The sequence below is a fragment of the Hylaeus anthracinus genome, unplaced genomic scaffold (genome assembly GCF_026225885.1).
Source record: "Hylaeus anthracinus isolate JK02 unplaced genomic scaffold, UHH_iyHylAnth1.0_haploid 11982, whole genome shotgun sequence".
NCBI lineage: Eukaryota > Metazoa > Arthropoda > Insecta > Hymenoptera > Colletidae > Hylaeus > Hylaeus anthracinus.
In genome coordinates, this window is record NW_026534330.1 from 4,028,332 (window position 1) to 4,041,061 (window position 12,730).

General features: G+C 45.4%; 1 protein-coding gene across 5 annotated transcripts in view; it reads right to left on the bottom strand.

Moving 5' to 3' along the window:
• LOC128886307 (neuroligin-4, X-linked) overlaps positions 1–12,730 on the bottom strand; it is a 328,018-nt gene that overhangs the window by 271,852 nt on the left and 43,436 nt on the right. The window lies entirely within an intron of this gene.

Consider the following 12,730-nt stretch of genomic DNA (forward strand, 5'->3'; position numbering starts at 1 on the left):
TGATTCAATGGCCCCTGAGCACTCTCGAGAATAAAGTGCTTGAACATTTATCATAAATTGACTTACTCTAACATAGACGTTTCGATTCAAGACAATTTCTACTAGGAATGAATATAAGCTTGATTAGATCTCGCTGGTAATAAAACATAGTTCACCCCAATCATTCGAATCCTTCCTTCGATTAAATAATTTCCAAGTTTCCTCCCCGCCAGAGTTAACTCGCAACGTCTCGCGAGATTTCCAAATCGAACGCGCGGCGCCGCGCGTTCCCGCTCCTCCGTCGACAAGAAAACACACCCCCTGTGTCCCTCAGCCCGTATCGGTCCATCGACGCGCCTCGTACGTGGATTTTTCTCGCATCACAACGCGTTCGGTCCGCCTCCGTTTCGGAAGAGCAGTTGCGCTCGAACTTCCCGCAAGAAGCTGCAGGAAGAAACGGACCGCACAGGGCCAGCGGGCGCCAGCCACGCAATTATACGTACATCAGTTGCAGATCTCTGAAACGGAACGCTCCCATCCCTCCAGCGAGGTGGGTGCATCTTGTTTCCGCTCTCATTCGAGTGGCTAATTAATTCCGCGATATTGTGCCAGAGCGTAAAATTACCGCGGCGAACGTCTCAGAATAAATAAGGCGCGGTCTGAATGCTCTCCCCGGGCTGGAGCACCTGAAAACATTTTCCAGCTTAGACGAAACCGACGAATGGGGAACGAATACACTTTTCCACGTTGATTGCGCCGGGCATAATTGAGAACGTTGAACCGCGACGCGGGGAACGCCAGGAATTTCGTTTAGGAGCACTGAAAGGGCTTTACGCGGATCGCTTTTGTAATGGGGAACACATTTTGCGATGAACTATTGTCTTTTAATGACGATCGATGCGATTTGTGTTTAAAGTAACGTAGAAGTTATAGGAAAAGGTGATGTCTTAAACGATAATACTGCAAATGTGCTTAAACTGCCGTGAGATATCTTCTTTGGGTCCCTTGTAACTAAATAACTATTTTATCTAAAATATGTAACGTGAGTTTGGTTAAATTTGAAGTCAACATTTCTATCTGTAATTAATAAGCAACGCCTGTAGGCCTACCTAAGGCTTCCTACAGTGTCTGATCCAGCACGATCCACGACTACTTTCAACACCTATCTGAAGTATATACGTTAAATCATGATAATCAGAGATTCAAAAGCAAATTCACAGAGTCCAAATACTCAGGCGAATAAAAAGTACCTCTGGAATGCTAATGTCCAATCCAAAGTGTTAATTCATTACACAAATATTGTCGATTCCAAAAGACAGAGCGCCCAACGACAAACAATGGATTCCCATGCATATACAGATGCAATTTTATGCCTGGTCCTCGTCGAGCTATATTATTGATTCAAAGCCAACATGACAGCGGTATAAGCGACAGTGATGATATGTAACGGATATAGCTCTGTAAATACGCGGTCGTTCGGTGAATCGTATCCCTCGCTGATTCGTACAACACGACCGTAAAATTTACATTGATCTCGTTTCGCGTTACTTGGACGGCCGACTACCGATACTGGCTGATTAATAGTCCTATTGATAACGTTAACTTGTAATTCCGTAGTTGATACAGCGCCTACGGTGTTGTTGGCACTGTCACCGATACAACCGCGTTTAGAACTACGCGGACCCCCCGTGGATTATGGCATCGCTGTCCGGTTATGAAATACAGGCTAGTCACTAATCGTCACGAATTGCCATTGTTGTGTTCCAGGGTTGACATTATTAATGTCCCGCACTTTACGCGGCACTGGAACGCCTTTGTTTCGCCGTTATGGAGAGAAAGTGATGCTTTATGAGATTTGTTGTTTATGTTTCGTGGAACTGGGTTGTTATCGCTTCTATAGTAGGCTAGACACCTTTTAGGAATTAAATTATTAAAGATACAGTTATCTACAAAATAAAGGAGTCTAAAAGACACGGTTCCACCGCTGTAATAAAATCAAAGCAATTCCAAATCTGGCATAAGATAGTACGAGGGGTCAAGGTGGGCCCAACTCCCTGGTTCTACAATCAATGCACCCTTGTACGCGTCCATAACCTCGAATAGCATTCAATTACTCGATCCCACTATCATTGACGGATCATCGAGCACCATCGTGGGGTAACAAGTCACCCGAGCCATCGACGGCGTAACTTACCTCCCTCCTGGCCAGACTACGGCTACGGTGACCTCGCGTCGAGACAGTCGTCCAATTTAAACGTCACCGAGAAAAAATATTACGGCAATTTCGAGGAGAGCCCGAGAAAACCCACGGAAGAATTCTCATTCAGCCCGGCTCCGTTCTCCGTTCGGTCTGATATTCGGTATGCGTAAGATATTCGCATATAATCCGACAAGGGGATGACGTCTACGGGGGGAAGACGCGGTTGGCCGGTCTCCGGGACGAAGATAATTTATATTCACCCTCTGAATCGTCCCACGTTCGAATTGGCTCTCTGTTTTGCGCTGGTAATATCGCGGCCAAACATTAACGCCAGCTGAAACAGCGTCGCCCCGCTGCCGGGATTTACATGTTAAGCATTTAAATCGCCCACCCCTTCACGCGGCCTAACCCAATCACCCTGTTTCCACCGTGCCGCTGTCGCGCTCGCTGATATGCTCTTGAAATGTTTTCACGAGATTTAGTCCACGTGTCCAAGCAACGCTGGAGTGACTTTGATATGAATTGCGACGGGAACACTCGATGCTCGAGAGAAAAAAATGTGCCTGGTCGTGGGAATGCGGTGTTTTCGAGGAAATCCAACGCTCTATTCGTGCTTGCTCTATTGAATTAAGCGACGTGCGTAATGAGTCGATTCAAGGTTACTCTGTTTCAATTTAGGAGAGATGACGCTTCAGGAGAGCCTGGATTTTCGATGTGGGAGTTTGGAAAAGTTGTTTTCTGAGGAAATTCTGTAGATTGCTTCTGCTTGGGAAGGGGAGGATGAGGGTCGTGACGAGTAGATTCAAGAGAGTTTTATTCAAATTCCATTTCATTCTTCGCAACATTTTCGAAACAGAGTTTTGTGCGCTTCGAGTTCGAGCACACTTAACATTTTACTGCGAATTGATATTATCAAATGTCGCCTCGAGTAGAAAGGACCGGTAATGGTCGGACACTTCTGGTAGATTGAACACCGTTTAAATTCAGAGTCGATCGAATTAAGCGTCATTCAAAACACACTCTGTCTCCTTCCTTCGTCGACCAGCGCTTCCGCACCAGCTCTACGTGTTACTATTAATATCATTATCAGTCCGCGGCGGCATCAGGCTCGTTTAAATTATTCCAGTCATCAGGCTTTGTCCCGCCAGCGAGATCTGCATTAGTTTGGAATCCCTGGCCGAGCCGTGAAGCATAATTATATTGACTTTGCACCATTGTACGCTCGAGCCTCTCTCTGTTTCCGTGCATGCGTGCATCCAGATAGCACGCATAGCGGATTTCCGCGGTCGCGAGAGTATATATCACGAACTGTAACTTGACGAGATACTTGATCCGTCTCGAATAGACAGGATATTGCTTGAGCCACAGAGTAGCAGACTCCTAACCATCTTTGACGGTGCATTCTAGATTGATCGTACTGGGGAGGTGGCCCATAAAGCGATATGCTTGATTGATTCTACGACGTCGACTCCATGAACTTTCTACGCTCTTCAAACTGGAGTTTACATACTGGTACTTCTTCTTGGCAAAATGTTACCTGAGAATGTAGCAGTGGAAGAGGAGAGCAGAAGGAAACTTAATGTATCGGAGACAAAGGAAAAAGGATCTCAATAGAGACAGAAAAGTAATATATCGTTTCGGGGAAAACTGTTCTTGGAACGTCTGACCATTACTGCCTCTTACTACTTAAAGTTTGCTCAACTCAAAATATCCAAGTAATATCCATAAGATTTTGATTCAGCACCTACTGATTGACACTTTATGCATCCAGATATTCGAAAATGAAGAAGTTACTAAAAATCAGAAGTGATTTCTATATCGAAAGTGTCCACTCCCCTAACAGAAACGTCCCGGAGACAAATTCTATCTTACTAGAGCCTGTAAATAAATGCAAAACGTTTTCTGATAAATTCATTCTGTTCCAAAAATCCCGGCACGTTCTCGTCCGTTTCTTCTTTTTGAATCGTGCCGTTGTCGTCAGCACGCCACTTGCTTCTCGGTGACAGGGGCAACATGGCACGGAGAATCGATCTTAGCGTTCGGTGGCCATAGACGCAATGAGACTCCAATGAATCTCGGTTAAAATCGCGAGCTTGCGCGTGCACGACCGCCATCACGGCGCGCTTTATTGCCCTCCGTGGACTACGTCTGCTCGTGGCTCGTGAACGATGAAAATTAAAGCCAAACAACTGATACGTCCCCCCGTACACTTTCAGCTCATTTCCATATCGCGGAAGCCCGTAGTTCAATATAATCTCCGAATCGCGTAATGTCTGGCATTATCACCCGGACAACGGGAATAGTTAACTCACTGGAATTACTACGATTTGGGGCACTAACCATGAATGATTTCACATTTCACATTAGCAGGTAAAGACACATATTTTTACACTGGGTGTCAAATTAAAATTCGTAAAAATTGTTACAAAGTTAAAATTATATCTCGAGACTATTGAAGATTAGAGAAATTAACATTTGTCGTAGTATGAAATCTTTTAAGTAGTCTCCAAAAATTGCCATAAAAGCATCGTTAGTAATTGACTGACTTTAGAAACGTGGTCAGAAAGTTATCTACTTCGATTCGTGTTCTATGATTTTGTTCGTCCAGTTAAGGGTTGTTATTTTCAAAGTAACCCACGCTGATTTACCATTAACTAATTATATACACCCCTTGGCGCAGTCTTTAATTTACAAGGACGTACACCGTCACCCACGCTTTATCTCGCGCAGCCATTACGGCAAACCAACGTTACAATTCCCATATTTTACGCGCACTCGGGCCGCATTAAATTCGCCCCATAATATCAGCAATTTACCAACGTGGCCGGTTCACCGTTTACAATATTCAAAAACCCTCGGTCCCTATTAATAAAACCCGATATTTCTACACGACGGTGTTCCGTTACGGAAATTACACACTGGCAAAGAATTGCTTTCCATGAAAATACCGCCATCGTATCCCAGACCGCGCCGATTTATATTTATTACCCCGCCGCGATAAAGGTCGACGCAAGATCTATAAACACTTAATATCCGTCGAAATTGCCGCTTTAATGGCCGACGTTCGGCACCGTTAATCGACATCCAGGCCGCGCTCTATTATTTTCTGATCAATACACATCCCCCTTTCCCAGGGGTGGTGACGTGGCTGACGCACGCTGAATTAACGTGCAAAAGAATTGCACCGAGGAAGGGGTGGAGGCGTAGGGTGTCCGCTCTATCCACTCCTAACGACCGTCTTGATGATAATATTCGAAACGACTTTCCTCCCTGGTACGCGGCGAAAGGAAGGTACCCCTTTGAGGGGGTTTAATCTCGCGTGGAAAACACTCACGTCGCACACACATCCGCGCATGGAACGACGCGTGCGTGTCGTATTACAACCCCTGGCGCTAGGTATCTACACTTTGTCGATAGGATGTGCAGCGTGCGGAACGTTACGAGCAGTTGCCCCAATTTATTCCACTTTTTTTGTGCTGAGAGCTTTTCAGCTTTTTTTTTCGCCAAATCCCCCTCGACCGACCCCCTCGCCAGGCTTCTCTCCCTTGACGGTACCGTGGCCGTTGCCTTTTTTTGCTTCCTCTCAGCCGACACTTTTAAGTGCACGTACAGTTTAGTGCACTCTGACCGCGACGCAGCCAAGCAACACCGATGCAGGAGACATTTTTATTGCCCACGGTTTTAGCGAGTGTGTAGCCGATAAACGTTTCGTTCTCCGTGACTAATGTTGCTCCGCGCATGTGGAGCTCGAACGTTTGTATGCAGACCGTGGCTCGGTGATTAATAAAAAATTAACGGGCGATTCGTCTTCGTTGCTCGTTCGTCGGGTTAACGACTCTGTTGTCGCCGTAGAAACGCGAGACGGTGAAAACCGATACCAGCTGACTTTTTTTCCGTGTACCATTTGTTTGCGCCGTACCGGAAACACATTTCCAGGCGATGGGGGAAATATTTCCACTTCGTTTCGCCCCACGCGAAACGTTATTTTACCTGTTGCCCGCGCGGTGTCGCTCGAAAAGTGTGTACACGATTCCATTTGGAAATACACGATATCCCGAGCGATGCGTGGCGCTGGCGGCTAAGAGGTGATTAATCATGGACAAATGCATCGAGTATATGGAATAAAAAATTTCCGGAATGATCGTGCGACGCGTTTTGTTTTTAGTTTACTCGTCGTTTCTAATTGCGTTGACGCTTACATTCGCTCGTAGCCGTTTGGTATTATTTTCATCCGGTTTCAATGATCGCGGTTTGTGTGCTTTAGTTCGTTTAGATGCGTTGAAACAGGTTACTTTGGTGAACAGATGTGGAGAGATGGAAATAAAATATAAAATATGTTTTCATTACGCGTGGATTATATCTCTATTGAATTTTTCTTATTTTATCCGATATTCCTCTTTCGTAAGTGTTTTAGTCATATTTTCACCAACTTTTCAATACTCCGTGATCCTACAGTCTGGTCAGGAAATGGTATAATCGAATTGTCTGACCAAAGACTGCCCTATTCTACTTCCAGAATACGTTGCACTGTTTCAGTTAAAAATAAAATGGTAAATATTGCGCCAGGCGAAATATAGTACAGCAGAAGATACTACGTATCACAGCCATCGATATTTCTAAGCATCGACGTAAGTAGAAACAGCCGGCGATGGTCAGAGGTGGCAGACAAATTTTTCTCGTTCGCACGTGTACCGAGCCAATAACCGAAATCGATTTATGGCCAACTCTCCCATAACGCGGTATTTCTGCAACACGTTTTCACTGTAATACGGTTAGGCAATTGCGGCAATTCTCATACAGCAGAATAGTTTTACAACACGGTTCTGCTCTAACACGGTTAGAGAATTGCGGCAAACCTTGCATAACGTGTTCCATGCTTGGAAAACTATGTTTTCATGGTTGACATAGATTTTATGAATTAACCATACTACCCTGCAAATTTCCAGTATCGAGTAGAACAAAGAAATGGAGTTGTAAACATTGAGTGACTGGTGGAATATTTTACTCCTATTTGTTATTCGAACTTTGTTCGTTATATTACAATAGAAAAAATAAAATGGAGATAGAAGGTTAACGCGATATTTCACCACTTGTATGCATCATTTATATAAAATTGAATATAAAACACGTTTGTTCAATGTTAACACTTTACTTGTCACAATTGGTTTTCACATTTTTGTGTACAGTTCTTATTCGTGTATTATTAAATTTAGTACCAAGTGAAATATTTTTGTATCCAATTGAAAAAAGTGCCTTCAAGACTAGTCATTTAAATGAATGACTGATTGTATTTAATTAAAACCCAGCTATCGCAATTTAATTATATATTTCTATTAACCTTTGCAAGTGACCAAAAATCCATCCCCGGACGGAGAACCTTTTCTCCACATTTTCACTTCACTCTTCCACAAAGAACCACCCCGCTATCCACTCGCCTCCACCGGTAAACAGATCACGTCCAGTATGTAAATTCCTTGGAAAGCCTTCAACCCCCCATCGGAGAAGCTGTTCGACATCGCCGGCAGTTTCCACGATGTTTGCACAGATCGACGAAAATGAAACACTCTCGCGCGATATTCAAAAGCCGTTCGCACCACCACGACCAATTTGCCACGAGAGAAAAAGACTAGAACGAAGCGTCGAGCAATTCTAACGGTACTAACGATCGCATCGCAACCCCTTTTTACGCTACCAGCGCAAAACGTCGTGCGTTTCTGTCCAGAGGGTCGCGCGGCTGTGTCGGAAGGAATCCTCTCGTCCTTTGTAGACGCGAATCGACGGGACCAGACTTTGATTTCGCTGGCGGCAATGGTGGACAAAAAACAGGGACTTTGTAGCCACGTCGCTGCTAATCAATAGGGGATGGCCTTTGGCAACCCCGACCAGAGACACGCCCGGTCGCGTGTACCCTTTTACTCTCTCCCCCGCCCTTCAACCGTTCCCTGTTTTACGTTTTTAACCGCCCCTCGCGTTTCGTTCGTGTCGCAGCGCCTCTGCGTAAGTTGCGAATCGCGTTCACCCATTTCACAGCTTGTTTTTCCCCAACGAGGTTACGCTCGTCCGTGCTCGTTTGATTAGTCGACGGCGCAAGCCTCTCCACGGGAACCCCGCTAACCACGCTTTATTTTTTGTCAGATTCCCCGCTGCAGGGAGATACATCGTTCGCGTACTCCCTGCTCCTCTTCCTCCTCCTCCACTCCGCGCGACCCACGTTAACGAGATTTAGTCCCTGAGTTTCGGCCCTTGCCTTTTAGCGGTAATTTCCCATCGACGTCTGGGCGCTACGGTCGTTGACGAAGGTATCGGGGTGGGGAATCGCCAATTAAAACAGAAATCTATGCTCCTCACTATCTCCGACAACTTTTCCGACCACCGTACGCCGAAAGCGCTCGCAATTTCCTGGGCGTATTGTTTCGAACAAATTCCAAAAATGCTTCTTCGCGGCGCGGAAGGAATTCCGCGCTTTTTTAGGTCACGCGGAGGGGAGGAAAGCCGCAAGCAGCGCGTTTTCGATTGTTGGCCGAAAAAAAAGGGACTGTTTAATCACGCGCGAGTGCTCTGACGAATCGGTGGTCGCGGCCACGCACACAGGAGAACAAAGGCGCGGTCGCGAGAGGGTGAGAAACGAGCTGGTATTCGCGGCGTTGAGGTTTCGGGATACACAGCCGTTTATGCGAGGGAGCGATCGGCTCGGCTAGTGTTCGCGGTAATTCGCCCTCCACGGCTTTTGATTCTCGGTCGGCGTCATCGATTTGCATTGCACGCCGCAATGGCGATTCGCGAGCTCGTGAAAGGTAAAACTCGATTGCGGCCGTGCAGTAAGATCGGTTTGCTGCTGCCCCATGGAAAACTGATTCCCCGACGAAGCGTTGCTGACGAGGGGGATGATAGGATTCATTGGGCAGCGTATTGTTCGCTTAACGATGTCCAATTTGCCGTGGGAATTAGTACAGAACGCGATAATGATGTTCTGGGTTAAGCAATGTCCATTGTTTCAGCTAATGTTTCTTTGCTGATCGTCTAAAAGTAGGGCGTACATTATTATTTGAATTGATGTTTTAATTCTTAGTTTGGTAAGTTTTGAACAGATACAAATGTAAAATTTATTTATTTGAATATTTATAACGAAACGTTTATTTGGTAACGCAACGCCTGTCATTTAATTTAGACAAACTTCTTCAACAGTTACAAAGGGTACGAATATTTATGGAACTGACTGTATATAGAATTGAGAACTCCCCATCAACGAGATGGTTCCATCGATTCGACACTTTCGATAGTTGTCTTGGGATTCTTGAGAGCCACTGTACACCAAGTGAGAGATTGAAGATAATTGATCAGTCATCCAAGCACCCAAACTTTTGATGAAGTAACTTCAGAATGGCAATATCTTGAGAAAGCAATCTCAAACTTCATCAAAGAGCAGCTGGCAAATTTGGTAGAGGGTAATCTTTAATAGCGTAGATTGGAGTAGCAGAAGAATCAATGATACCTGTCGGGGCTGGGTTGTCGAGGCAGCTTGGTGTAATAAAATTTCAAACGAGGTACTCTTCGAATTCCACTCCAAGTAAACAATTGGATTCAATATGTAAACATTCATTCTTAACCTTTCAAAATTTTGACAAATTTCCGCGCAAATCGACGCAATAAATTTGAAATTCTTTTTATCCATTCAAGAAGCCGAGGTTTCCAGATTTAGAAGATTCTAGGATACTTCCGGGATCTCATTCTTCGTAGGTGCTCTCCGAATGGCCGACAGCGAATGCGGGGAAAGACGTTCCAACGGCCAGGTCCGATTTTTAAGCGGCCACGCGTCCCCTAGTTCTTTACGATCGAAGTTACCATCGCGTTTCAGGGGCTGTAAACGTCGCTGGAGCGCGAAAAAGTGTGGCGTTACTTTAATTTCGACCAGGAGGATAAGTTCGGGTCGTTACAACGGTCCCTCGCAGTTCCAGTTCACCCGCGACAACCGGAATCGGTGAGCGCAGGCTTTAATCTCGCGACTTACTGCCGCGGGTTTATTATCGGGGTGAAAGTCCGAGTTAACCTACATGCCTTCTACCGTGAAAAACTTTCGGTACCCTTTGTTCGCGAACGTCGCCAACTTTCGATCGCAACCCCGCGGCTCTTTCGGCTCGGATACGTCGGGCTCGATATAATTTGGCGAGCTGGAGAATCCCAAGGGGGAATTAAATTCGAAAAATGCGTCAAGATTTGGGGGAACACCGCGATTACCACCAGATAGTAATTAGGGAACACGGGCGTGCAAGAATGTCGTCGAAAACTCGAAGGAATTTTAATTTCTATTTCTGAAATGAAATTTAAATTACCCTACCCCCTTCCTTGAGGAGTGATTGAAATTTATTTTTCTAGAGTGAAAATTAATCGCTACTTAATTAAATTCCGCTAAGTTGAATTTTACTGCATCGCGTGCGATACCTGCGATATTACCAACGATTACAGTCGAGTACACAGATGATTAAGATTGTGTTGGATACTTCATCCTGCTTTCAAGAGGGTGTTAATCGAAAGTGAGGATCGGGAGGTTTAACAGAGCCAATTATTGCTTGTAATACTAATTCATCAAAGCAAGGAGTCTTCATCAAGTTCCGAAATCTATCAAGGAATTAATGCTACTTTAGAGAGAATGAAAAGGAGCAAGGGGATCCTGTGGACGTCAACTAGAAGATTACGTTCCAGTGCATCCAACGTGTTGACTAGCCAGTCTCGAAGTTATCACGTTATGCATGCATGGAATGCCATCTTTCGTCAAGTATGCCAGTGACTTCCTTCATTTAAGGCGCACCTCGGAGCCAAGAGTTCCGCGCGTGCCAGCTTTGCGACAGTGCACAACAAAGGGGGATTCTTTCCAGCTGCTCGTTGCCAAGCGACCACCTCGTTTCGTTACTCTTATCAACATAATTTTCGAGGCAACCCCAAACCGATGTCCTGACCCGGACTAGTCTACTGGAATTGTAAGTGCATAGAAGATGATTTGCTATTACTTTCTTCTTTAAAACAATTTGCTTTAAAAATTCTAGGGTTTCTGATATCCCTAGAGAATTCCATCATTAATCAGAGTCCCCTAGCAGGGATTCAATCTTTCAATAAACCTTCGTAAACGCTACCTCCCCTGTTTCATAAACACAAACCACTCAGCTTCTAGCAGCCAAACGTGCCTCAAAAACAATAGACTCGCCATTCAATCGTCAACATAAAGATCCTCCAACCACGTCGGAATTGGTCTTTGCTCTGTCAGTGATCCATCCCGCGATTGTATCCGTAATGAGGAACTTAATATTCTCTGTCAAAGTACCCGGGGGAAATGAGCGCGGTTTTCCCGTGATCGAAGAACCAGGGAAAAAAGCCAAGTCTCAGGGGTTGCGAGAGGTGGATCGGGGTGGGAGTCAAGGGGAGGTGGATCACGCGAGATTGCAATTTAATCAATGCCCGTGGCCGAGGTTGTGTGCACCGACGACAACAGCCACTGTTCGATCGAACGGCCGGCCTTCGTTCTGCGAGGCAAAGTGTCAAAGAAGCCCAGGCGCGCACCGTCGATTAGTGTGCTCGTTTTATCGACTATCTATCTAATCGATAGCTGGGAGCTATATGCGGCGACCGTGTCTAGGCTTCGATGGATTTCCCCGCGCACAAGGACAGACGCGAGTAAGAGTGTCGTTACGCTCGGAGCCTGGGGTTCATTAATCGCGACCAGAATCCCAGAGCGCGCCGCTGTCGCGTTTGACGCGTTGAAATCTCTGTAGAGTCGAACCCCGGTTGAAATGGGGCTTCGATTGTCTTTACCGAGGCTCGTGCACCTCGGCACGTATGTGTATGTGTGTGTATGTGTGTGTATGCGTGTTACGCGTTTGGGTTCAGGGATGTGTAAACACGGACCAAGGTGTAATTACGAAGCAAACACAGGCGAGCCTGGGAATTATTCCGAGTCTCGAAAGGGGAGAATCGCTGATAAGGAAGAACGAGTTTCCGTTTTCTTTGTGCTTTGTTTCGCGCAGCGATATCTAGGAATATTAATCTTGTTCCATGGCGTGGGGCTAATTTGACGCTGCGTCGATGCCTGCAGGTTTGGTTATTGATGCAGTAATTGAGGGAAATTTCATTTAATAGGACGTGAAATTTTTGTTCACCAATTATATAATTGTTCTGAAAATTTTGGTTGGGAATTCTGGACCAAGCTTGGGATTCTAGTCTACTCTACTTATTTTGTTTGACCAAGATATATTATAAGTAATGTATATAAACTCTATTTCAAGCTTTAAAAATTTTAGTTTCATATTCCCGGCATACCATTCACTTCTAACCATCACTTAAAGAATACAGGGTGCCTCAAGTGTGTCTCTCCACAGAAAGTTCTCATGTTGAGAAATTGGACCACTTTGTATCGACTACGCGCAAACTTTTATCTACTGTCGAATTCGATCACACCGGACGAGTGAGGTGTTCCATCGGCAAACGCCCCGAAGTCCCCTCTATCGTTCGCGCGCAAAGGGGACTTGCAAATGAGCCCAAAGGGAGTCCCTTAAAATGGAT